Here is a 26,524-nt window from a genome sequence, read left to right as displayed (position 1 = left end):
CTGCCAGGGTCCTACTCGAGTGGTGGACAAGCTCCTGACACTCGGGTGGCTTCCACCACTCCTCCTCATCTAGTCAGTCCCTGACACCATGCCTTACTCCTTCCTGCTCTATCTGGCTAAAGGCTGGTGTTTTGTGAAGCTGGGAGAGCAATGGTGCCCCACCTGTGTGGCCTCAGTGGCCACTATTGAATTAACCTACTGGACCAAGGTAAAATCTACATTTGCTGCTCCACCCACTTTTGCAACACCACTGGCATGTAGTCCTTGGAAGCAGTGGAGGCTGTTCCATTAGGTTGAATGGGGCAGTGTCCCACCAACCTCAATCTGCCTTAACCACTCCACAGCCGACTGCCTTCTTGTTCACAACCAGTCAGAGGGGCGATTTTCCTGTCATTGGCTCAGGCCCTACCTACTGTTGCTCTCTTTGCCTTCCTTCCTATGAGTCACAATGGGCACCTGCCACCACTGCTGTCACTGAGTCTGGCTCCACCTGACTTAGAATATTCTACATGTTTAAGCAAGCCTTGAAAACATGTCTATTTTGGGCCTCTTAGCCCCAGTGGTTGTTTTTTCAGAATTGGCTATTTTAACATCAATGACTCTGTTGGCCGGGTGGTAATTTATATGGATATTTGTTTTAAGTGGCTTCGGTTTTTAAAGGATGGCAAATCCCCTTGCTATAGTTCTGTTGTTTTTGCTATTGGATTTTATAGATGTACTATTTTCTGCTCTGGAGGGGCTGTGCTCAGAAAGGTGGCATCCAAATGATATATAAATAAACATTAAAATAGTGCACACCTCTCCTGGTTGACTTACCAATATGTTAACCCTCAAGTTACAAACTGAATGATCCCTGCTGCTGCAATTTCAATAGTTGCCCCATGTGATGAACTACCAGTCCTGCAACTTGAAACATCCTTTTGATTGCGATATAGACCCTGGACTGGCACCACACATTGGGTCCTCCTGGATAGGAAGGGATACACAGAAGATCCTCTTTTGTTTGGGACCTTGTCTGACCACCTAGGTCTTCCTTTATCTGGTGTATCCCTGTGTGTCCCCTGAACTTTGATTCCTAATTTCTGGTTCCTGCATTCCTGGCTCACCTTTTACAGATGTCCTTATACCAGCAGCCATCTCCATGTGTCTAGCATAGAATGAAGGCATTGGTTCTGGAGCACAGGTAGGCCCTTTATCAACGTGTCCTTAATAACAAAACACAAAACAAGGGCCTGATATTTGGGCTGGCAGATTGCATGATAACAATTCCCCCCACCTGAACGCAATGTTATCCTAATTCTGATTCCAAGGCATCAAGACTAAGTCTCATATTGAACAAAGGCAATCTTTGGGTTGTATCCATGGCAACCGCCTCTCGGAGAACTAAGGATTGAGAGTGAGTGTCCACCGCCAGTGACAGATCCTCGTTCTGCAGCAGACCAAGCAGGCAGGTGTGCTGTCACAAAGCAGCTCAGCCCGTTTCCCCCTGCCAATCACTTTGACGTTCACATAATTACAAGGAAATAGTTCTGCTGCCTCACGATGCAAATCGGAAGCGACTGTATTTGCAGCAAATGCCGGGAGCACAAAACTCAATCTTTCTTTCAAATACATTTTAATAATCCCGTCCCTCCAGACTCCCAACTTTTGCAGCAGGAAGGGGTTCTCTCGTCTTGCTATCTTGTCAATCTATGTGGTAGGGACTCTCCTCAATTTTGGGGTGCCTTAGGCCTAGCAGAGGGAACCAGGCTTAGCAAGGAGTTTCCCATAATGCACTGGGCCTGTAATCCAATCAGTGTTCTGCCAGATGTGGAATGCTTGCAGTTCTGAAAGTTAAAAGCTTCATTTAAGCTTTCTTTTTTACAAACAAACAAACAAACAAACAAACAAACAAACAAACAAATGGTGATGCTCTGCTTTATGGAAAACAACAATTCAGAGCTTTTCAGAACTCCACAGACAGTGTTTTGGAAAGCCCAATGTTATAAAGTCCATTGAAGAAGTGTAAGACCTTTTCAAGCCTATAATGAGTTGAAAAAGGTGTTTAAGTACACCTTTCACAAGAAACCAGAGGCCTTCCTCCTGGGCATTGTGGGCCAGGGAGTGTCAAAGAAAGATAGAACTTTCTTTTTATACGCAACTACAGCAGCAAGAATCCTTATAGCTAAATATTGGAAGGCACAGGAGCTACCCACGCTGGAAGAGTGGCATACCCAACTGATGGACTACATGGAATTAGCCGAAATGACGGGCAGAATCCGAGACCTGGGAGAAGAGGCAGTGGAAGAGGATTGGAAAAAATTTAAGGACTATCTTCAAAAACATTATAAGTTATATGAATGTTGAGAATTTGCTAAGTTTTGGGAAAAACATGCTTCAGTATTGAGATTTGATGATGCTGGGAATTAAGTTATGATTGCGAAAAGTTTAAATTTCTAGAGTTTATAATTAGACGAAAGTACAAAAACACATGAAACAAGGTATCAATTTGCTGTTCATTGTTTATTGTAAAGAAAGCAGGGGATGGAAGACGTGGGGAAGTCCAGTTGATTTTGACAAAAGATCTGGAAAAATGAGTTTTTCTTTTTATATCTAACTTCTTTTTTCTTTCTGTAAAAACGCTTTTGTTGTGTTGTTGACGATGTATTCTGACCTTGGAAAAAAAGCAATAAAAAATTATTATTAAAAAAAAAAATAATGTCTACTGGAGGACAGAAGCACTGGAAAGGAAGGGCTGTTGTGAAGCCGCAAAGTTTTTTTTAATGTATAAGTAGGACTACACACTGCTTGCTCATCTCCTAAGCATAAGAAAGAGACAGACTTCTCTTCCACCACCCCCTTCATGAACTATGGAGGAAAGTGAATTCCTTTTGCTTCCACCACAATTGCCCTTGGACCTATTTGTTTGCAACTTTACACGCTTAATCCAACTTGGAGGGGCTACTGTGCCTGTAAATTCCATCCACTTTGGTCAAAAGAAGGACACGTTAGATCCATTTCTAGATTCCCCAGTATGGTGAAGTAGCGGAGGCTGCCTGGCACTGCCTGGGAATTTGTAGAAACCAAAAATTATTGTGTTTTTCAAATGGGTAGTGCAATTTGCGAATTTGCCCCATCATGCCAACAATTGGGCAAATTCACACCAAAGCCACATTTTGTCCTGCCATCTTGATTCAAAATTGCACTCAAACATTGATGTAAATTGCCACTCCCACTTCATTATTTCAAGAGACATCGTCACCTATGCAAAAAAGAAAAGAAAAGGAAAAATAAAAGGAAAAATAAAAATAAAAATAAAAGGTGAAATCATGCCAATGTCATATTTTGGTCCATCATCTTGAATCAATATGGTGCCTGGCATCTGAACATCAATGAAGACTGTGGGAACCTTCATGCCAAGTTTGGTGACAGTACATTGAGAGGTAGCCACACCTATAGCAAACAGATGGACAACTCGCATCCATCCCATCCAGCATGCCCAATGACCAGGAATGATGGGAGTTGTAGTCTACATCACTTAGAGGACTTCGCATAGGCTACTCTTGAGATAATCAAATAGTGCATTTTGTCAGTGCACAGTATTTTGTACTGTAATGGGGTATTTTTTTATCAACTGGTTTATTTATTGGCTCATTGCTTTAAGTGTTCCCCACTTGCTCCAGGCATTTTGTGATTGGGTGGATTAGAAATTGAAATGAGTGAATGGATCAATAGCATCCATAGGTCAGCTCAACGGGATGACAGCCATGTCAAACCTTTTTTCAGATAGTAAAATGTATTGCTTATAACCTACCAGCTATTGGGGTGGGGATGGAGGGAGGGAGGGAAGGAGAGAGAGAGAGAGAGAGAGAGAGAGAGAGAGAGAGAGAGAGACTGTTAAAGTGCAGGAAGAAATACTGACATTTATAAGCAGGACATGAACTTTTAGTCTGTCCACCACGAGGAGAAAATATTTCATTATTTAAATGGGATCACACTGTCCTCTTCCTGTCTCCACTTCTGTGTTACATTATTGGTCCTTCTTGGTTATAATAAAATCACGACACGCAGGATTCTTGCAAACAACATTCCTGAAAATGTCACTTCAGCCAAGTGGCGAAGAAGAAGAAGAAGAATTCAGTTTTTCTAACATTTTCCAGTTGGACTTTGGTGGCTAAAATGACATTCTTTTAGCTCATTAAATTTATTAGGGTATGTACTCGGGTCTGTGGTTGGAGACAGCTTTTCTTCTTATTTGCTTAAAAATGTAAGGAGGATTTGCAGTGCTGCATCACAGCTCTCAATTTTCGTGAAGTCGTGGCTGGGTAGGGCAGCAGAAGAGAAGGCAGATTGCACAACAGTGGTCATGGCATAAGAGTGAGAAGGATGGAACACTGAGAGGGGGCAAGTAGCGGTTTAAAATAACAGCTGAACTTTGAGCAAAGCAGGGATGGAGGAAACTGAGAGGGAAATGACAATTTTAAACAATGGCAGAAGTTTCAGTAAAATACCTCACTACAATGCAACATCGGAGGGCTCTGCATCAATTATTATTATTATTAATTATTATTATTATTTTATTTGTACCTTCTCACAATGCATTTCACTCTGTATGCAGTTTACAACATGAAGTTCCAGATTCAGTGTAGTAGTTTAGCAAAGATATTTTATTAACAAGCAAACACTCATATACATGCCAACATCCAACAAAGGAACATCACTTTCTCAAACTGAAAACGATAACTGACAGGATTGGTCTTAAAGATTCTAAAAGAGTGGTCAGCAAACTTTTTCAGCAGGGGGCCGGTCCACTGTCCCTCAGACCTTGGGGGGGGGGCTGGACTATATATTTTTTTTTGGGGGGGAATGAACAAATTCCTATGCCCCACAAACAACCCAGAGATGCATTTTAAATAAAAGGACACATTCTAGTCATGTAAAAACATGCTGATTCCTGGACCGTCCAGGAAGGAGGAGGCAGGGGAAAAGGGTGAAGATGATAATTGTGTGTGTGTGTGTGCACAAAGTGTGCAAAAAGGGAGGCTGCACAATAGGTGTAAGCCGTGCTTTTTTTCTTTAAAAAATGTTTAGGGGTACTCTCATTTTCCTACGCATATTGAAATACTGTCCCTCAATGAGGCCAAACTTAGATTTACAAAATATTTAGGGGTATGCGTCCCCCTGCGTCCGCCCAGAAAAAAGCACTGGGTGTGCACTCTTCCCACCTTGGATCAAATCTATGCTTCCAGGTGTCGTAAGAAAGCTGCAGAGATAGCGCAGGATAGTGTACAACCCAAAAATGACCTCTTTCAGCTTCTGCCTTCTGGAAGAAGGTACAGGGTTATAAAGACTAGGACTAGCCGCCTGAGAAACAGTTTCTATCCAAATGCGATTTTGGTTTTAAACGCAGGGGAAGGAGTCTCTGTGGGAGTATATTGTATTTAAATATGGGGTATCAGAGTTTTTAGGGGGCTAACCAGGTTGGGATAGCAGGGATAGCAGTCTTGTTGGTTTTTCAATGTTTTATGTAGATTTTTCAGTTTCGTTGTTCTTTATGGGACAATGACAATAAAGATTATCATATTTGTCAGGGGTTTAGGAGCAGAGGCAAGGCCAAGGGAGGAAACAGAGAGCGAAGGGGAGGAGGCAGAAGAAAAGATGAGTGATGACGACGACCCGAGATCTCCTAGTCTTTCCAGTGAATCAGAGGATTCACAGAAAGGAGCACCAGTGGCCAGGGCAAGGGGGGAGTCTAGGGGGGCACCCCAGGAAGATAGAGCCAGAGGGGACTCAGGGGAGAGCAGTTGGAAATCGGGACCAGCGTCACCGCCAGGGAGCAGGGAAGAAGGAGGGAGCCAGGGGGCAAGCGCTGGCAGCTCACCACAGGAGGGAGGGCATGAGTCAGGAGTGGCCACACCTCCATCGGGGAGCGAAGAAACGGTTAAGAGGAAAGTGGAAGGCTGGGCGCGCGCGCCAAGTTCAAATGCAGAGGAAGGCGGCGCAGTAAGCAGCCCGGAAAGGGAACCAGGTCCTAAAGCCCGGCGCAAGGAGGCAGGAGGGTCCGGGTCAGCGTCAGAAGAATCCAGGAAGGAAGAAACCCCGGGGGGTAGAGGGACCCAGAGGAGGACAGTCAGGCGGAAAAGGTGGAGCAGGGCTAGGATATTAAGTTGGTGCACAAGGGGCGGAGACTCAGACGGAGCTTCGCCGATCTAGCCATTAGAAGTAGAGTTGCAAGTAGCAGCTTGAGAATGGAAACTGTAACTCAATAAAGACTTTTACTTAATGACCGCTGGCTAGCGTGATCCTCTGTGAGCTAGGATCTTGAAGCAGCTCTGACAGTAAGCTCCGTCTCTCAAAAATTGTGGGCATCTACAGCCTCGAGGAGAGGAGAGAAGCAGGTGCCTACTAGCTAGCTCACAAACGGCAGACAACATGACGGCTGAGCAGCAGATAGAGGAACTCAGAAAAGCAGTGTCACAACTGACTGCCGAGGCTCTCGCATCCAGGAAGAGAGAGGAGGAGGCAGCTGCCGCCTGCAGGGATCTCCAGGTCAGGTTAGACGTGCTGACAAAGCAGACACCCCGGCAGGAGGGAATTGGGTTGGCGAGACGAACAGGCGGGCTGGTCTCTCACTTCGATGGGAACCTGCAACAGTATCCCAACTTTAGAGCAGACGTACTGTGCGCACTGCAACTGCTGCATAAAGACTTTAGAGATGAGCAAGAGAGAGTGGGATTCATCATGTCTCATTTGCATGGGGATGCTAAAGCATGGCTACGCAATTTATGGAGAGATAAGGATCCGGCGCTCCAGAATGCAGATGCCTTTATTAAAGCGATGGATGGGTGTTTTTTATCAAGCATTGACGTGGATCTTGCCCGGAAGGAGGTGCATGGGCTAAGACAAGGGAGGGCCAGCGTCAGGCAGTACCATGCCCGCTTTTTCGCCTTGGTCAGTGCCCTGGAGTGGGACAGAGATTCGGCCCCTGTAAGAGACCTCTTTTGGGAGGGGTTGCACAGCTCGATTAAAGATGAGATCGCGAGGGGGGAGAGACCCCGAACCACCCAGGAGGTCGTGCAGAGGGCACTGGCAGTGGGGGTGAGGCTGGAAGAACGCCCGTGGAGCAGGGACGAAGGGCGTGGAGGGCGCGAACCAGCCAGGGGCCCCTCCTTCCTTCCCAGAGAAGCAGCGCGGGCGCAATCCACGCCTCCGCCAGGAGGAGGAGCCGAACCTATGGAGGTTGGAGGTGCAAGGGCTCAGTCAGCAACCAGAGCCCTAGCACCGGCAGCAGTGAAAGCGAAGCCTCCTAGAGGGAACAGGAAGTGTTACGTCTGTGGGGAGCCAGGGCATATGGCGAAAGAGTGTCCCCAGAGGCTCCACAAGCTCACTGCAGCCTCGGCAATGGTGACTGCAGCAACGCAGCAAGGAGGAACACAGCAGGGAAACGAAGCAGTCTGGCTGGAGGAAGAGGCCCTGGGGCCCAGCCAGACGGGTTAGTGCCGCAGTCCCCAGAGATTTTACAGCCCGTGAACCCCCTCCCGCCCAAACCAGTGGTGAGGCTCACCGCATCTCTCCAGCTGCCCAATGGAATCACCATGGACGTGCCCATCACAGTGGACTCGGGCAGCAATGCGGACTTTATAGGGCAGGACTTTGTCGACAAGCACGCTATACAGTTGCTGCCGGCCACACTGCCCCTGCAGGTTGTCACGGTGGATGGCAGGGAGTTGCTAGGGGGGCAAGTGGTGAAGCAGACGCCGCCAATGGCGATGCGACTTGGGAATCACAAAGAAATCATCAGCTTCAATGTCACTCAACTATCGGATACGCCCATTGTATTGGGAATGAGTTGGCTGGACAAGCACAGCCCAACGCTGGCTTGGTACCAGAGGCAGCTGGTCTTCGGCTCTTCCTTTTGTGCTGAACACTGCATCGTGCACCGGCAGGAAGGAGAGGAAGAGGAGTCACAGCTGCTGCTAGGCACGCTGCAAGCGATTCCCCACAAGTACGCAGAATTTTTGGAAGTTTTCTGCGAGAAGGAGGCGGACAGGCTACCCCCTCACAGACCATATGACTGCAAAATTGACCTGCTGCCGGGGGCGGCGCTGCCTAAAGGGAAACTGTATTCCATGTCGGAGGACGAGCTGCAGGAACTCAAAGAGTTCATCGATCATAATTTGGAGCGCGGTTTCATCCGAGAGTCCAAGGCAGCGGGGGGCAGTCCTGTATTCTTTGTTAAAAAGCGAGACACGCCCCAAAAAAGACTGGTCGTGGACTATCGCATTTTAAACAGTGTGACCAAGCCGTCGGACTTCCCCATGCCCCGAATCGACGACCTCCTGGCGAAGGTGCGGAAGGGAAAAGTGTTCACCAAATTAGACCTGCGAGGGGCGTACAACCTCATTCGCATGCGGGAGGGAGATGAGTGGAAGACGGCCATGTTCACGCCACTGGGTACCTACGAATACAGAGTTATGCCTTTTGGACTGCAAAATGGCTCCCACGTTTTTCAAGCTTTCATGCATCACGTGTTGGCGGGACTTCTCTACAAGACGTGCGTCTGTTTCTTAGATGACATCCTGATCTTTTCGGAATCGCAGCAGGAGCATGACAGGCACGTCAAGGAAGTGCTGACCAGACTAAAGCAACATAGGCTCTACGCCAAGCTGGAGAAGTGCCAATTCGACGTGACGGAGGTGGATTTTCTGGGCTACAAGTTGTCTGACAAGGGGCTCGCCATGGACAGCGCCAAGGTTCGAGCGGTATTGGACTGGAAGAGCCCACGCAACCGGAAAGAGGTCCAAAGGTTTGTCGGCTTTGCGAACTTCTATCGCAAGTTTATCAAGGGCTTCGCTATGCAGACAGCGGCCATCACAGACACGCTTAGCTCCAAGAAAAAGAAGTTCGTTTGGACAGAGGAGGCGGAGCAGTCCTTTCAAGCACTCAAGCGTCTCTTCGCGTCGGAAGAGCAGCTGCTTCACGTCAACCCCAGCAGGCCGATGAGGGTGGAGACAGACGCCTCGGACAGAGCCGTGGGGGCGGTCCTGCTGCAAAAGGACCAGCAGGGGGTGTGGCGACCGGGAGCGTTTTACTCCAGGAAGCTCAGCAAGTCCGAGCAGAACTACACCATCTGGGACAGGGAGTTGCTGGCCATTCATGCAGCGTTCAAAGCGTGGAGGCACTTCCTGATCGGCGCCAAGCACATGGTGCAGGTTTGCACGGACCACAAGAATCTGGAGCACTGGCGCATGGCACAATTCCTAAACCAGAGGCAGATACGCTGGGCTGAGTTTTTTGCGAACTTCGACTTCCGCATAGAGTATGTCCCGGGGGACACTAACATCATGGCGGACGCCCTCTCCCGTAAGCCACAGTATCTGGAGGACGCAACGCCAGCGGCAGCCATGCACATCTTCGCACCAACAGTATGGGCGTGCGCCGCGGCCACCGTGCACCTGGAGGCGGTGCGACGAGCGTTGCAGGATGACTCCTTCGCGCAAGCAAAGATGGCAGAGGTGCAAAGGGGCAAGGCTGTGGCCGACGGTTTCCAGCTACGAGATGGATTGCTCATCCGTAAAGGGGCCATCTACGTGCCGGGAGACGACCTTCGCGCCAAGGTGCTGCAGCAGCTGCACGACGCGCCCACGGCCGGGCACTTTGGCAAGGAGAAGACGGTGGAATTAGTAGCCAGGGATTTCTGGTGGCCTGGAATGAGAGGGGAGGTCGCAGACTACGTGGCGAGGTGTGACACCTGCCAGAGGGCCAAACCAGTGCACAGACCGCCGGCTGGACTGTTGGAACCGCTGCAAACTCCGGTCGAACCTTGGGAAAGGGTGGCTCTGGACTTTGTCACGGATCTGCCCAGCTCGAGGGGCAAGACGGCAGTGCTGGTGGTGGTGGACCTGTTTTCCAAGATGGCCCATTTCATTCCGTGTGCTAAGGTGGCCACGGCGGAGCAAACCGCCAAACTGTTCATAGACCACGTGTTCAAGGTTCACGGTCTGCCACGGTCTATTCTGTCCGACCGCGGGCGGCAGTTCATCTCGAATTTCTGGCAGAAGCTGATGGGCTTCCTAAACGTCAAGATCAACCTGGCGTCGGCGAGGCACCCGCAGACCAACGGGCAAGCGGAGCGGGTCAATGCCATCATGCAGCAGTACCTGAGATGCTATGCGAATCAACAGCCTGCGACGTGGGTGGATTACCTGCCGCTTGCCGAGTTCGCCTACAACAACACGAAGCACGTGTCCACGGGGGTCACGCCGTTCTTCGCCAACAACGGGAGGCACCCCAGAACCTTCCCGGGACTGGAAAGAATGGGGGAGGGGGAGCCGCAGACGGCAGATGCGTTCGCGTCGGAGCTGCAGGAAGTCCACGATCAGCTGAGGCGCCACCTGGAGCTGGCCAAACACGCATACAAGGTACAAGCGGACAGACACAGAAGGGTTGGCGAAGAGCTCCACGTGGGAGACTGGGTCTGGTTAGCAGCCCACGCAGTGCCGGCCAGGTCGTTGGCCAAGAAGAAACTAGGGCATAAACAACTGGGGCCCTACCAAGTCGAAGAGCAGGTCAACCCGGTAGCTTTCAGACTGGCACTTCCGGAGGGTTCCAGAATGCATCCGGTGTTCCACAGATCGGTGCTCACTCCCTACAAGGCACCGCACAGGTTCCAGGAACCAGGAACGGCGCCGAGTCCGGTCAGAGACAGAACAGGGCACGCGGGAGTGGCACAGAAGGAGCGCATCAACGAAGTCACAGAGATTTTGGACTCCAGATGGGGGGAAGAGGGGGTAGAATACTTTCTCGCCAAGGAGGGCACCCCGGCCAGTGCGAACAGCTGGGTGCCGGGCTACGCCTTGGACGAACCTCTACTCAAAGACGAGTTTCATGCCCTCTTCCCACATAGACCTATGCCAGCAGACTTTTTCGACGACTGGCTTTTCACGCCCACGCTTTCGGCCAGCACTTTCCGGGGGTTCGACTCGGAAGAGGACCCGACACAAGACGTCCGTTCCCCGGAGGGGTCACCCTCGGGATCTGCATCAGAACCCTCGTATTGGTGGGACGATAGACCAGAGGAGCAGTTCCGCAGAAGGTGGCTGGAAGGCCCAGGACGAGCAACGCCGCCAGGAGGAAGTGAGGGAGAAACGGACATGGACGTTTTCGGGGACGACCCTGGTTTCGAGCACGGCGGCACAGAGATGGAAGCGGAGGTGACCGTCGTCGACGAGAGCAGGGAGGAAGACCCGAGAGACTTCAGATGGAGGCCCGCCACGGGAAGCGAACGATATCCGACGTTCGTCCCTTTGCAACAGCAGCACCCAGCTCCAGCACCGGAAGGAGGGGAGGGGGGAATGGGGGGCTTCGAGGGGGGGATGGATGTCAGGGGTTTAGGAGCAGAGGCAAGGCCAAGGGAGGAAACAGAGAGCGAAGGGGAGGAGGCAGAAGAAAAGATGAGTGATGACGACGACCCGAGATCTCCTAGTCTTTCCAGTGAATCAGAGGATTCACAGAAAGGAGCACCAGTGGCCAGGGCAAGGGGGGAGTCTAGGGGGGCACCCCAGGAAGATAGAGCCAGAGGGGACTCAGGGGAGAGCAGTTGGAAATCGGGACCAGCGTCACCGCCAGGGAGCAGGGAAGAAGGAGGGAGCCAGGGGGCAAGCGCTGGCAGCTCACCACAGGAGGGAGGGCATGAGTCAGGAGTGGCCACACCTCCATCGGGGAGCGAAGAAACGGTTAAGAGGAAAGTGGAAGGCTGGGCGCGCGCACCAAGTTCAAATGCAGAGGAAGGCGGCGCAGTAAGCAGCCCGGAAAGGGAACCAGGTCCTAAAGCCCGGCGCAAGGAGGCAGGAGGGTCCGGGTCAGCGTCAGAAGAATCCAGGAAGGAAGAAACCCCGGGGGGTAGAGGGACCCAGAGGAGGACAGTCAGGCGGAAAAGGTGGAGCAGGGCTAGGATATTAAGTTGGTGCACAAGGGGCGGAGACTCAGACGGAGCTTCGCCGATCTAGCCATTAGAAGTAGAGTTGCAAGTAGCAGCTTGAGAATGGAAACTGTAACTCAATAAAGACTTTTACTTAATGACCGCTGGCTAGCGTGATCCTCTGTGAGCTAGGATCTTGAAGCAGCTCTGACAATATTGTATTATCGTATCGTATCGTAAGGCATGGAAATGGAGGTGATCTGTGTGCCCGTGAAAGCTGAAAAAGCAAGGAGAGAGGAAGAAAAATGGCAACGATGGTGAAAATTGGGGTGTGTGTGTGTGTGCAAAGGTGGTTGCCTAAGCGAGGGAGCAGGAAGCATAGGGATGGGGCTGAAGATGAACACAGGTTCATGAGAGGGTCTGCAGAATAGGAGGGGATGGTGACCTCAGAATTGGTCAGAAGGTGAAAAGGGTGCTTTGCGTGTCGAGGTCCCCAAGCCACCCCCCAAATAACTCACAACGCACACTTAATTTTTGTTTAAGGTTTTTGGCATAATTTTGGCCACAACTTTATTTAAATACAAAACCGTGAGTGGTTGTTTAGGCATTGGTTAAGACTTATCTGTCCCCCCGCCTGGGGACAGAACTGACTTCCGGGCACCACTGAAAGACAGTGCGGGGGAAAGCAAGTCGGGGAGAAATGGAGCTGAGTCACAGACCCTCACCTCTCATCCGCATGCTCCCCGAAGGCTTGCCGGCCCTAGTCCCATTCCAGGGATTGGACGAAAAGATGGCAAGCCCCAGGATTCCTTTAACGGAATTCCCTTTCCGCAGCAACCATGGAGGGGCAGGCCCAGCCTATCCTAACCCCTCCTCCACCAATTTATAACCAATGCCTAACCACAACCTTACAAGTTGTGACGATTTGCTACGCAGTAGGCAAAAACCAAATGGCCCAGCCAATCAGCCAGATGGACAAAATTCCTACCAGGCCCCTGCCCCAACGGCAGACGACCCCATGACAGGCATAGCAAGGTCAATGCAACAACCCCTTACTCAAGGGCGAGTGGGCGGGTGATCCGTTGCACGCAGCAAAGAGAAAGCTCCAGGCTGCGTGCAGAGTATTTAAACATTTTACCGCTCCCACCAAAATTGCAACATAACTTTTACCCCAGCAACCCAGTGAACCAATCACTGCCCCAGGCCATCTTTAGAGACCCTGCCTGGTAACAGAGGGGTGGCTCAGCAGACCCCACCGCAACACGTGCTCTCCATGAAGGAGAACATCTTTATCAACGACTTGGATGATGGACTCAAGGGCATCCTGATCAAATTTGCAGATGACACCAAACTGGGAGGGGTGGCTAACACCCCAGAGGACAGGATCACACTTCAAAACGACCTTGACAGATTAGAGAACTGGGCAAAAACAAACAAAATGAATTTTAACAGGGAGAAATGTAAAGTATTGCACTTGGGCAAAAAAAATGAGAGGCACAAATACAAGATGGGTGACACCTGGCTTGAGAGCAGTACATGTGAAAAGGATCTAGGAGTCTTGGTTGACCACAAACTTGACATGAGCCAACAGTGTGACGCGGCAGCTAAAAAAGCCAATGCAATCCTGGGCTGCATCAATAGGAGTATAGCATCTAGATCAAGGGAAGTAATAGTGCCACTGTATTCTGCTCTGGTCAGACCTCACCTGGAGTACTGTGTCCAGTTCTGGGCACCACAATTCAAGAAGGACACTGACAAACTGGAACGTGTCCAGAGGAGGGCAACCAAAATGGTCAAAGGCCTGGAAACGATGCCTTACGAGGAACGGCTAAGGGAGCTGGGCATGTTTAGCCTGGAGAAGAGGAGGTTAAGGGGTGATATGATAGCCATGTTCAAATATATAAAAGGATGTCACATAGAGGAGGGAGAAAGGTTGTTTTCTGCTGCTCCAGAGAAGCGGACACGGAGCAATGGATCCAAACTACAAGAAAGAAGATTCCACCTAAACATTAGGAAGAACTTCCTGACAGTAAGAGCTGTTTGACAGTGGAATTTGCTGCCAAGGAGTGTGGTGGAGTCTCCTACTTTGGAGGTCTTTAAGCAGAGGCTTGACAACCATATGTCAGGAGTGCTCTGATGGTGTTTCCTGCTTGGCAGGGGGTTGGACTCGATGGCCCTTGTGGTCTCTTCCAACTCTATGATTCTATGATTCTATGAACATGCTTTGTAGTTGCTGTGGTGGAGGGAAGAGGAAGATGCAGGAGGTTACTTTGGGGCTGGTTTGTGTGCATGGGGGGTTTGCACAAAAGAAGGGGGAGAAGGGATGGACATGGGGTGAAGGTGAAAACAAGGATGTAAAGCAAGACTGCAGAATAGAAGAGAGAAGTGGCTTCAGAAATGGGGTTGAGAAGGTGAAAAGCAAGATCAGTAGTTGCATGGGGTGGAAAGGTGAAGTTCTAGGAGGTTAATGTGGGAAAATAGCAGGGTGGTTGGTAAGCAGAGCAAACAGGGACAGTCCCTTGTTAAAAATAAAACAAAACTGAATCATTATTATTATTATTTTAGCTTCAGGATCTGTACAAGTAATTAGCATAGGCAAATCATATAAAGTATGCAGCACGATGAGTCAATAATAGATTTCCCCCCAAATTATTATAATCTGATGACTTCATTATCTGGCATGTCAATTAACATGTCAGGAAGGGAAAAGATAGGAAATATCGTTCTTTTGCATTTTTTGAAATCTGTCATCCTGTGAGCAGTACATTTGTGAGAATATCTCGTAGCCATCACTGTTCCAATTTGAATAATAAAATACCTTACGGCTGCAAGGATTGGGCACAGATTGCATGTTCTACATGCACGTGTCAGTAAACCTTGACCCAGTTGAACAGACGTTTTGAAGATGGCTGGGAAGTTATAAGCAAGCAGTTTGGAGAGAGGTTTGGCAGGACCACTAAGAATAACAGAATCATGGAATTGTAGAGTTGGGATGGACCGCAAGGGTCATCTAGCCCAACTGCTTGCAGTGCAAGAATCTCAGCTAAAACATCCATGACAGATGGCCACTCAACCTCTGCTAATAACCTCCAAGAAAGGAGAATCCACAACCTCATGAGGCAGACTGTTCCGCTGTTGTACGGCTTTTACCCTTAGAAAGTTTAATTGATGTTTAGCTGGAACCCCCTTTCTTGTAACTTGAATCCATTGGTTCAGGTCCTTCCATCCAGAGCAGGAGAAAACAAGTTTGTTCCATCTTCCATAAGACAGCCCTTGAGATATTTGAAGTTGGCTATCATATCTCCTCTGAGTCTCCTCTTTTCCAGGCTAAACATACCCAACTCCTTCAACCGTTCCTCATAAGGCTTCCACCTCAAACCCTTGATCATTTTTGTTGCCCATGCTCCAGCTTGTCAACAACCTTCTTAAACTGTGGCATCCAGAATTGGACACAGTCCTCCAGGTGTGGTCTGACCAAGGCAGAATAGAGTGGTACTATTACTTCCCTTGATCTGGACACTGTACTTCTGTTGATGCAGCCTTGTATAGCATTAGCTTTTGTTGTTGACTTGTGATGGATGTGAGGACTGAACCTGAGACACCCCATCTCCAGGTTCACGGGCGGCATGCCTAGGAATACCACTTGCTAGGGAGCACCAGTGGGAAAGGGCTAACACCTGTATGGCCTGCTTGTGGGCTTTCTGAAGCCATCTGATTGGCTGGTCTCAGGATGCTGGATTTAAGGGTTCTTTGGTCTGGTCCAGCAGGGCTCTCCTTATGCTCTTATGCATGCAAAGCAAGTTCTCCTCCAATGAGCTACGGCTCCTTCCTGCTACCTATTTCCCACTAATGTCTTGACATATGGAGCAGGCATCACGGTGAGCAAATAAGGCGTCCTTTGACATAGTGTGCAGCTCTTCCGCATAATCTGTATCGGTTCCCTCCACTTCCTCAGTGCTCCCTTCTGATTCCCCAAACTATGAATAAATTAAAGACAATTTTCCATAATGTTTTACCTTGTGTTATATAATATGTCTCGAAGGAACCATTACATTGTTCGGGTGCTTAGAACTGCTTAATAATATGGCAGGATTTGTGTCTAGCAATATCGTAGTTGCTAAAGGAGTTGTTATGCATCCAAGGGCTCATCATGGCCAGCGAAGAGCAATTTTCTTTCCCCTTTTTATTAAGAGATGTGCGATAGTTCACGCAGAGAACGAGAGGCTCCTTTGTATGCAAAATGGTGCAGCATCCCAGCTGTGCTCTGCTCTGAGGGAGCTGGTTCGTAAAATTGGTTTCAAGGATGGCCTTCTGAAATATGCCCTCCTAACTTTGCCTCTGCCTTCAGGCCAGCTTCATTTTGCTTCAGGTTTTCCAAATAATGCCACTGGCATGTGGTAGAGCTGAAAAGAAAGGCGGGGATGGGCAAGTGGAAATAAGGGCTAGGGACACAGGTGGCGCTGTGGTCTGAACCACAGAGCCTAAGGCTTGCCGATCAGAAGGTCGGCGGTTCGAATCCCTCCGACGGGGTGAGCTCCCATTCCTCGGTCTCTGCTCCTGCCAACCTAGCAGTTCAAAAGCACGTCAAAGTGAAAGTAGATAAATAGGTACCACTCCGGTGGGAAGGTAAACGGCGTTTCCGTGTGCTGCTCTGGTTCGCCAGAAGCGGCTTAGTCATGCTGGCCACATGACCGGGAAGCTGTACACTGGCTCCCTCGGCCAATAAAGCGAGATGAGCACCGCAACTCCAGAGTCGTCTGCGACTGGACCTAAGGGTCAGGGGTCCCTTTACCTTTAGCCAACAGCTACTGGTCACAATGGCTATGTTCTACCTCCGCTGTGAGAGACACAATGCCTCTGAATACCAGTTGCTACAGGAAGGCACAGGAAGGGAGAGTGCTGCTGCACTCTGCATGTCCTGCTTGAAGGCTTTCCACAGGCATCTGGCTAGCCACATGAGAGGAGGACGCTGTATTAAATGGACCACTGGTCTACTTTAGCAGACTCTTCTTAATGTTCTTAGGTCTGCTTCCTTGCGAAAAGTGCCATTTTTTGCAGACTGGTATTTATAACAAAATGATTTATGGTCTCTTAATTTCTCATCCCCTGTTATCTCCAGTGATGGATGCTATTCGACTGAAGGGTGTTGGAAAGGAAAGAGGGTAAAAGTGTCAGATTTGGCATTGAAGGCAATCAATGTCTATTCTGAAGCGAACCCCAGGCCTAATCCCAAGGAAATGCATACAGAAAACACACTTATGTTGGGAAGGGCTGCAGCTCAGCAGTAATGCATCTGCTAACATATAGAAGGTCCCTCATTCAATCTTCAGGTAGGGTTGGGAATATTCCCTGCCCCAAACCCTGGAGAGCTGCTGCCACACTTTATGCACAATATTGAGCTAGATGGACCAATGGGCTAACACAATATTAGACAGAGTCCCTTCTTCTTATCTACTTGCTAGCCCCACTGGATGCAATTTCATCCAAGAACTGCATCCAAGAGTATTAAAAGAACTGGCAGATGTGATCTCAGAACCACTGGCAGTCATCTTTGAGAATTCCTGGAGAACAGGAGAAGTCCCGGCAGACTGGAGGAGGGCCAATGTTGTCCCTATTTTCAAAAAGGGGGAAAGAGAGGACCCAAATAATTACCGCCCAGTCAGTCTGACATCAATACCAGGGAAGATTCTGGAGCAGATCATTAAGCTAACAGTCTGTGAGCACCTAGAAAGGAATGCTGTGATCACCAATAGTCAGCATGGATTTCTGAAAAATAAGTCATGTCAGACTAACCTGATCTCGTTTTTTGACAGAATTACAAGCCTGGTAGATGAAGGGAACGCAGTGGATGTAGCCTACCTTGATTTCAGCAAGGCATTTGACAAGGTGCCCCATGATATTCTTGTAAAGAAGCTGGTAAAATGCGGTCTTGACTATGCTACCACTCAGTGGATTTGTAACTGGCTGACTGACCGAACCCAAAGGGTGCTCATCAATGGTTCCTCTTCATCCTGGAGAAGAGTGACTAGTGGGGTGCCACAGGGTTCTGTCTTGGGCCCGGTCTTATTCAACATCTTTATCAACGACTTGGATGATGGACTCAAGGGCATCCTGATCAAATTTGCAGATGACACCAAACTGGGAGGGGTGGCTAACACCCCAGAGGACAGGATCACACTTCAAAACGACCTTGACAGATTAGAGAACTGGGCAAAAACAAACAAGATGAATTTTAACAGGGAGAAATGTAAAGTATTGCACTTGGGCAAAAAAAATGAGAGGCACAAATACAAGATGGGGGACACCTGGTTTGAGAGCAGTACATGTGAAAAGGATCTAGGAGTCTTGGTTGACCACAAACTTGACATGAGCCAACAGTGTGACGCGGCAGCTAAAAAAGCCAATGCAATTCTGGGCTGCATCAATAGGAGTATAGCATCTAGATCAAGGGAAGTAATAGTGCCACTGTATTCTGCTCTGGTCAGACCTCACCTGGAGTACTGTGTCCAGTTCTGGGCACCACAGTTCAAGAAGGACACTGACAAACTGGAACGTGTCCAGAGGAGGGCAGCCAAAATGGTCAAAGGCCTGGAAACGATGCCTTATGAGGAACGGCTAAGGGAGCTGGGCATGTTTAGCCTGGAGAAGAGGAGGTTAAGGGGTGATATGATAGCCATGTTCAAATATCTAAAAGGATGTCACAAAGAGGAGGGAGAAAGGTTGTTTTCTGCTGCTCCAGAGAAGCGGACACGGAGCAATGGATCCAAACTACAAGAAAGAAGATTCCACCTAAACATTAGGAGGAACTTCCTGACAGTAAGAGCTGTTTGACAGTGGAATTTGCTGCCAAGGAGTGTGGTGGAGTCTCCTACTTTGGAGGTCTTTAAGCAGAGGCTTGACAACCATATGTCAGGAGTGCTCTGATGGTGTTTCCTGCTTGGCAGGGGGTTGGACTCGATGGCCCTTGTGGTCTCTTCCAACTCTGTGATTCTATGATTCTATGATTCTTCCAAGTTGGCATACATAGGATAGGATAGGCTGTAAAGTATGATCCTAAGCACTCACTGACCTGGGAGTAAGTCCCATTGGCCTCAATAAGAATCACTTTTGATTAGTCAGCCTGGCTAGCTCAGTTGGTTAGAGCATGGTGCTGATAATGCTAAGGTTGCAAGTTCAATCCCTGTATGGGACAGCTGCATATTCCTGCAGTGCACAGGGTTGGACTAGATGATCCTCAGGGTCCCTTCCAATTCTATGATTCTATAGCATTTTTAGAATTGCACAGGGAATATTTGTGCATTATTGGAGCATATTCTTCCCATGCAAAAAGTTCTGATTCAATTCTGGGCATCTCCAAGTGGTGCTGGAAACGACTGCTATCTGAAAATTTGGAGAGTTTCTGCCAGTCAGTATAGACCATGGATGGGGACCATCTCTGGTCCTCCAGATGTTGCTGCCTTAATAACTACTATCCATCCCTAATCATTGGCCATGCTGGCTGGGGCCAATGGGAGTTGGAGTCTAGCAATCTGGAGGTTCACACAGATTCTCCATCCCTAGGGTAGATCATAGTGGGATACATTGGAGCTGACTGTGAAACTTAAGAACTCCCCTTTTCTTATGTCGCCTGCAGTAGGGGATCCATACATCCTTGTGGTGGAATCCCATACTCCTGGTAAGTGACTGTAAATATTCCAACCACATGAGTGGGGCAGATTTCCTGAATCTCCCACCTGATTAGCATCTACTCTTTCAGCAGGGTTCTGATTGGGAGAGAAAGGCACATGTGACTGGTCTTTCCTATATGTTTGGAAAAATGGGGATATGGGGTAGAAGCATCAAAGTTAGAAGGAGACCCCTCCCCCCTTTAAAATGTTACATTTATTTGTTGCTTGCTACATACAATGTCTCCGATTTCTTCAAATTCTCAAAGTGCCATGTTTCTGAATTAATTCTTACAGATTTAACCAGGTGCGCTGTATTGCTGACACTGTTTCAATCTGCATTTGGCTTTTGAATACCATATTTTGATATGAGTTTTTGTTGCATTGATTTTTAGTCTGATATTTTGTATTAATTGAATTTCTGTTTATGTTGCTGGCTGCCCAGGAAGGAAGAGCAGGATGTAAGCAACACATGAAATGGTGAAAGAAAATGACCATCAATTTTAATAATTGAGTAATAATCACTTTTTTTAAAAAAACAGCAACAACCTGTTCTGAAGGGGTTCCTTCCTTTTAGTCTCCTCCTTCATGAAGCTGTGGAATCCTCAGGTGGCAACCCAAGCGTTGCCATGGCAGCTGAAGGTGATGTCCCAAACCCAACATTCTAATCTGACCGAGTCCAAGTAACCAGGCAGAATTAGGTGCAAAAGTGTGAGAGAGACTGGTTTTCATAATTAGCAGACATGAGAGGGCTTCAGGAAAAGGCTACAGGCATAAAATTTTGCTTGTTTATTATATTGTTCTCTTGCCCTCCCATCCCAAGTTTGCCTCTGTGTGAAAGCCATTTAAAAAGAAAAGAAAGGAAAGCAATGTGAATTACCTTGGCTAATGCAGAAATACATCTTGTACAATTAAATGCTCACAGAAAGACGAAAACAATAACATTAAGACCAAAGCAGCTTCAACTCAGGAGTGAAAAAGGACCCCCACTGATTATAATGGGCCTTGGGGTGCTGCTAAAGAAGGAGGGTGAATTTTATCAGAAAATTATTATAGCATCACCTATTGAAGTCAAATAGAAGCTAAATTTGATATTCATTGCATTTTTCCTGAGGCTTAGAGTAGGGTTGCAAAAACGCCAGGAAAAGCGTGATTTTTCGATTGACTTGCCTAAAATCCAGGACAAAGCACCACATTTCTGAATTTTTCCCCAGACGTCAATTACACCTTTGAAATCCTGGTAATGTCCAAGGAACTCCAGGTGTATGGCAGCCCTAGTTTAGAGGGAAGGCTTCTATTGTGTTCGCAATCATGTTAACGAACGTAACATGTGACCTGCAATATAGAATTTCCTGGAGGGATGCTGTGAGTTTTCTTCTGATGGTAGCAGGCAAACTAAGAAGACGATTAGTAGACAACAACAATACATGGACAGGCTAAGATGGGAGCTGGCGGGGCTCCAATATAATCCCAAGGACTATATGGATGCTAGCAAATTAAGTTGTAACTCTTTCATCTCTCTCATTCACTGGGAGGGGCAATGTGGCAGGGAGGTTGGTGTGGTGTAAACAGACCACCAGGAGCACCCTGCAATGGCTGTACTGGTGTGTTAGCACTGCATGGGCCTCCCTGTTGCCATGCCCCTACCCAATAGCAACTCAGCTGTTGGGAGGTCAGGTGTGTATTGCCATCTCACCATGCTGTCCAGTACTGTTACTTTCAAAGTTCAAATGCAGCCCTTCTGGAGCTATTCAGGATATTTAAATCATGCTCATTAACGCTACAAAGGACTTATCTCTCTTGTCTCTCTCTCAATAACCATTTGAGATATACCTCACTCTCAGAATGTTGATGAATATTTTTTACTTATATGACCACTTTGAGTTTTAATGTCTGGGTTGCAGTGACATACTGGCCTTGACCCAGTGTACCTGAAGGAGCATCTCCATCCCCATTGTTCAGCCCTGAGGTCAAGCGCCAAGGGCCTTCTGGTGGTTCCCTCACTGCGAGAAGTGAAGTGAGGTTACAGGGAAGCAGGCAGAGGGCCTTCTCAGTGGTGGCGCCCGCCCTATGGAACGCCCTCCCTTCAGATGTCAAGGAAATAAACAAGTACCTGACATTTAGAAGACATCTGAAGGCAGCCCTGTTTAGGGAAGTTTTTAATGTTTTATTGTGTTTTTAATATTCTGTTGGGTGCCTCCCAGAGTGGCTGGGGAGGCCTGGCCAGATGGGCAGGATATAAGTAATATATTATTATTATTATTATTATTATTATTATTATTATTATTATTATTATTATTGCAAGATCTCTTTCATAAGATATTTCCTCACGTGTAATCATGGATGTTGCAACAAATGCCAAGACCAGGTAAGCTGCCTGGTGACACTAATGTCCCACTAGGCTGGAGGCAGCCATTGTGGTTGTTATGTACTGAAGTTCTCACCCTGGGCCAGCAGGGAGGGATACTGTGGATAGTTTTCACTCAGGTCCACATATGCAAATAAGGGATTGAAAGTGACGTTCAGTGATTGGATAGTTACAGAAAATGGTTACTGTTGCGTTCTAGTGGAGCTCTATATAAGCAGGCTGGCTGAACCCGTCAGTTCGGTTCTGTTCTGGCCTGTGAATAAACAAGAGCTGTTTGAAGAATCACTGTGTCATCTGATATGTTCACCCACAACTTAACAGTAGTCCCTCTAGAGATTGCAGACTCCAACTCCTATAATCTCTGACCGATGGCCATGATGGTTGGGGTTGATGGGAGTTGGAATCCACCAGTCCTGCAGGTCACCCTTGCGCTAGGCCAAGCTGCAGATGAGCGCATGATGACCAATGAACCTCTCTTGGTGCTTTTCAAGCATTTGACAGCTAGCAGCATGTAACATGGCATGTAACATCCATAATTGTTATAATGGAATAGGCATTTGCTCAGTTAAGCAAAATAATACCTTCTGCAAGGCACAAATTAGGCACAATACATAATTAGTGGTTCTATGCTTTGACTGGACTTTTCTGAAAAGTGTCACCACTCAATTTCTCGATAGAGTGTGGCTGAAGTTCTTGTGGGAACTCCAAGCATGAAGAAAAAACTATTGCTTTGCAAGGATTTGTAGCGCTTACTAGCCTTTCAGGCATAGCCAAATAACATGGTACACTGTTTATTCACTGGAGGAACACAAAAGCCTTGATTTTGAAGCGAATTGTCACAGACAGCGCTTGGGCGCCATTGCTGTTCCAAATGATCCTTGGGCTGTCAACCCCACAGCTGCCATTTTAGGGACTTAAAGGTAAAGGTAAAGGGACCTCAGACCGTTAGGTCCAGTCATGGCCGACTCTGGGGTTGCGGCGCTCATCTCGCTTTATTGGCCAAGGGAGCCGGCGTACAGCTTCCAGGTCATGTGGCCAGCATGACTAAGCTGCTTCTGGCAAATCAGAGCAGCGCACGGAAATGCCGTTTACCTTCCCACTAGAGCGACACCTATTTATCTACTTGCACTTTGACGTGCTTTTGAACTGCTAGGTGGGCTGGAGCAGGGACCGAGCAACGGGAGCTCACCCCGTCGCAGGGATTCGAACTGCCGACCTTCTGATCGGCAAGTCCTAGGCTCTGTGGTTTAACCCACAGTGCCACCTGCGTCCCTTTAGGAACTTACTGTTCTCTTTTAAGCAGGAAATGAGAGAGAGAGACAGAGAGAGAGTGAGTGTGTGTCAAGGGTGGGCGATGGGCACTCCTGCGCCCAGAGCCATAGGAAGGGGGTTGCGGAGGTTGTGGACTGCCCCGGGTGTCATCGCTGAGGGGGGTGACATTTGGCGCACCACCTGCCTGTGACTCCCACGCCTACCCCAAGCTGTCAATGTGTGTTGGGTGTGTGTGCCAAAAAAATTCTGCACCGGCTACCACCTGACCTTGCTACGCCTCTGCCTGGGTCCACTTTTTCAAGAAGCGTTTTGATCGCTATTCTGGATTATTTATTTATTTAGCCCGAAATTAAAAGGGAGAGTGAGAGACTGGTTTCACTATTATCAAATAATGGAGCTTTTTAAGATGGACAGGAAAATTGGCTTCCAGGTGGAAAAATCAAAATTGGAGAGTGAGTTGTTAGAATCCAGTACTAAAAATTTGTCAAAAATGTATAACTTGCTGCTGAAATGGAATACACAGGATGAAACGGTTAAATCAGCAATGATTAAGTGGGCTCAGGACATTGGTCATAATATCATGTTTGCTGACTGGGAAAAGTTGTGGACCACCGGGATGAAATTTACGGCATGTAATGCCTTAAGAGAAAATATTATGAAAATGATTTACAGGTGGTACATGACCCCAGTCAAGCTTGCAAAAAATTATCATTTGCCGGACAATAAGTGTTGGAAATGTAAAGAAAATGAAGGCACTTTTTTTCACCTTTGGTGGACATGCCCAAAGATTAAGGCTTTTGGGGAAATGATATATAATGAACTGAAAAAGGTATTTAAATATACCTTCCCGAAGAAACCAGAGGCCTTTCTCTTGGGTATTGTCGACCAGGGGGTGTTAAATAAGGATAAAACTTTTTTTATGTATGCTACAACAGCAGCAAGAATACTCATCGCAAAGTACTGGAAGACACAAGATCTACCCACCTTGGAAGAATGGCAGATGAAGGTGATTGACTACATGGGTTTGGCAGAAATGACGAGCAGAATCCGAAACCAGGGAAGAGAAACAGCGGAAGAAGATTGGAAAAAATTTAAGGACTATTTAAAGAAGTATTGCAAAATTAATGAATGTTAAAATGATGCTGGATCAGAAAATAAGCAGTAACTAGCAGTAACGGATAAGCTTAGGAGAATAAGTAAGACTAAATTCAAGTTAAAATAAGGGAAGGATTTGCTGAATAATTGATTAGAAATTGGAATACAGAAAGGGGAAGTATGAGGAAGTCGGGGAAGTAAATTATAAGAAAATAAGATTTTGAAATTGTACCTGTTTTTTTGTTTGTTGTGTTTATTGTATTGTCTTGTTTTGTTTTTGCTGTTATAAAAATTATGGAAACTTTAATAAAAAATTTATTAAAAAAATTAAATATTTATTTATTTAGCCCGTCACCTTTCCTCCAGCAAGCTTAAGGTGGTCCACGTTGAGGTGGTGGCTCTCCCCCCAACCTCGGTTTCTCGTTACAACAGTCCACTATACTACATTGGCTCTCTCTTCTCTCCTTCCCCTTTAATTTTTTACATGTCTATTTTTCTTTGCAGCCCAAAGATGGGGAAGGAAGGAGTTTCAAAAGATATCAAGTCGAGATCATGATCTTTGTAGCTCAGTAATAAAATGAATGTTTAGGATATTACCAGCGACCAACCCTGAGTCCTCTGATTCAGTGAGGGGGGTGGAGACATTATTGGGGGACGTTATTGATAGGCTCCACTCTTCTTCTTTTTAAATGAACATATAATACATAGCTGGCCTTCAGTGAATATTCCCAGGGTGGCTTCCTTCCTTCCTTCCTTATTTATTTATTTAACAAGCTGTGTATACACACACACACACACACACACACACACACACACACAAACAGTTTAGAATAATGCAAAATATTCATAAGAACATTTACAAGCAAAACAACATGAGAATATAATACATAACAATTAAGATCACCAAAAAATAAAAGGAGAACATTTCATTGGTTTTTCCGCTTGTAAACTGCCTTGTGTGTAGTAATATAGGAAGGTGGTATACAAATTAAAAGTGAAATTGCATAAAACAGGCTAGATTTAAAAGAAAAAAAATGGGTGAACAATAATATGATGCCAATATGACCACAAACAAGGCACTGGGTGAGTCTCTTTGGGGAGGCTGTTTCATAACTGGGGTGCCACTGCCCATCTTGGTAGCCACTCACTTCTCTTCTCTTGGTGGTGGTACATAGAACAGGGCCTCCAAGGAAGATATAGGTTTGGGTAGGCCCTTCCCCAACCTTGCTTTCCTTCTCAAGCGCCCTCCCTTCACAGAAGGCATTCCTTTATTTCTGGACCTGGACTAGAACTTGCTAAAAAGCAGCAGGTTCTGGATTCACTCTGGAAACACTACCACCATGGTTCCAGTCTGGATTTTAGAGCAGATGAAACTGTCCCCAGCCTCTCCCATGTTTAGTAAAAGTTACATGCTGACAACAAGTGTCAATGGCTCCAGTATGATGAGTTTCTGATTCAATTTGTTATCCTTCCTTTGTTCCAAAAATAAACGCTTTCCCTGATGAAGCCATGATTGATCTATTCTGCATAGCAGAAGGGCCTCTATCAGATTCATGACAGGCTAGCTTTTTGGCAATGAAAAAAACGAGTGTAGAGACAGCAGGTTCAGCACTTTCTTTTAAATATACCGATGAAAGCAGAGAATGAAAGCAATAATGACCGCTCCCCACATTAAATGAGGGCACCCTTTGCGTGGTCGCGCGCAGCCCCTGGACCCTATGCGGCTCCATTAGCACAGGCTTGGCTTCGCCTCTCCCCAGGTGGGATACCTGGAGGTCTCTACCTACCTCAGTCAGTTGCCCAATCCCGCCTGGGGAGGCATTGCCAAGGTGATCAGGCCAGGTAGGGGGAGGGACTACCTGCCCACACAATAGGGGGAGGATCTTACCTGGGAAACGTCAGTTGGCTCCAGAGCTTCTCCCACCCTACCCACCCTCAGTTAAGACTTCTTTTGCAGGTTAACCTTTTCTTCACCGGTATGCGGGCGCTGCTATGTCAGGGTCACTGTTGAAGGGCCGGAAAGGAATTCCCCTGCATTGGCAGGTTTGCTTTTCCCATAGCAAAACGTCACAACTTTGGCGGTATCAGGCCTTGGACGGAATCCTTTAGTCTATCTTCCCTGAATGGGGGGGGGCGTGCAGCAGTGACCCACGCCCCCCTCTTTCCTGTGGCGAAACCAGGGTTCCCCATTAAAGGGGTTGTTTGAGGGGAGGCATTGGCCGTACA

The 26,524-nt window shown here is 47.6% G+C and overlaps 1 long non-coding RNA gene across 1 annotated transcript in view; it reads right to left on the bottom strand.

Annotated features, from left to right (window-relative positions):
* Positions 1-1,112: 1,112 nt before the first annotated feature.
* Positions 1,113-26,524, bottom strand: part of LOC308584263 — a 29,656-nt gene continuing 4,244 nt past the window's right edge. The window contains exon 3 of the long non-coding RNA XR_014006718.1: positions 1,113-1,205. This is a non-coding gene — a long non-coding RNA (uncharacterized lncRNA). The remainder of the gene's footprint in view (positions 1,206-26,524) is intronic.

The sequence above is a fragment of the Podarcis bocagei genome (assembly GCF_964188305.1).
Source record: "Podarcis bocagei genome assembly, chromosome: 3".
NCBI lineage: Eukaryota > Metazoa > Chordata > Lepidosauria > Squamata > Lacertidae > Podarcis > Podarcis bocagei.
Note: the sequence above shows the minus strand (reverse complement) of the source record. Positions and strands in the feature narration are given on the sequence as shown.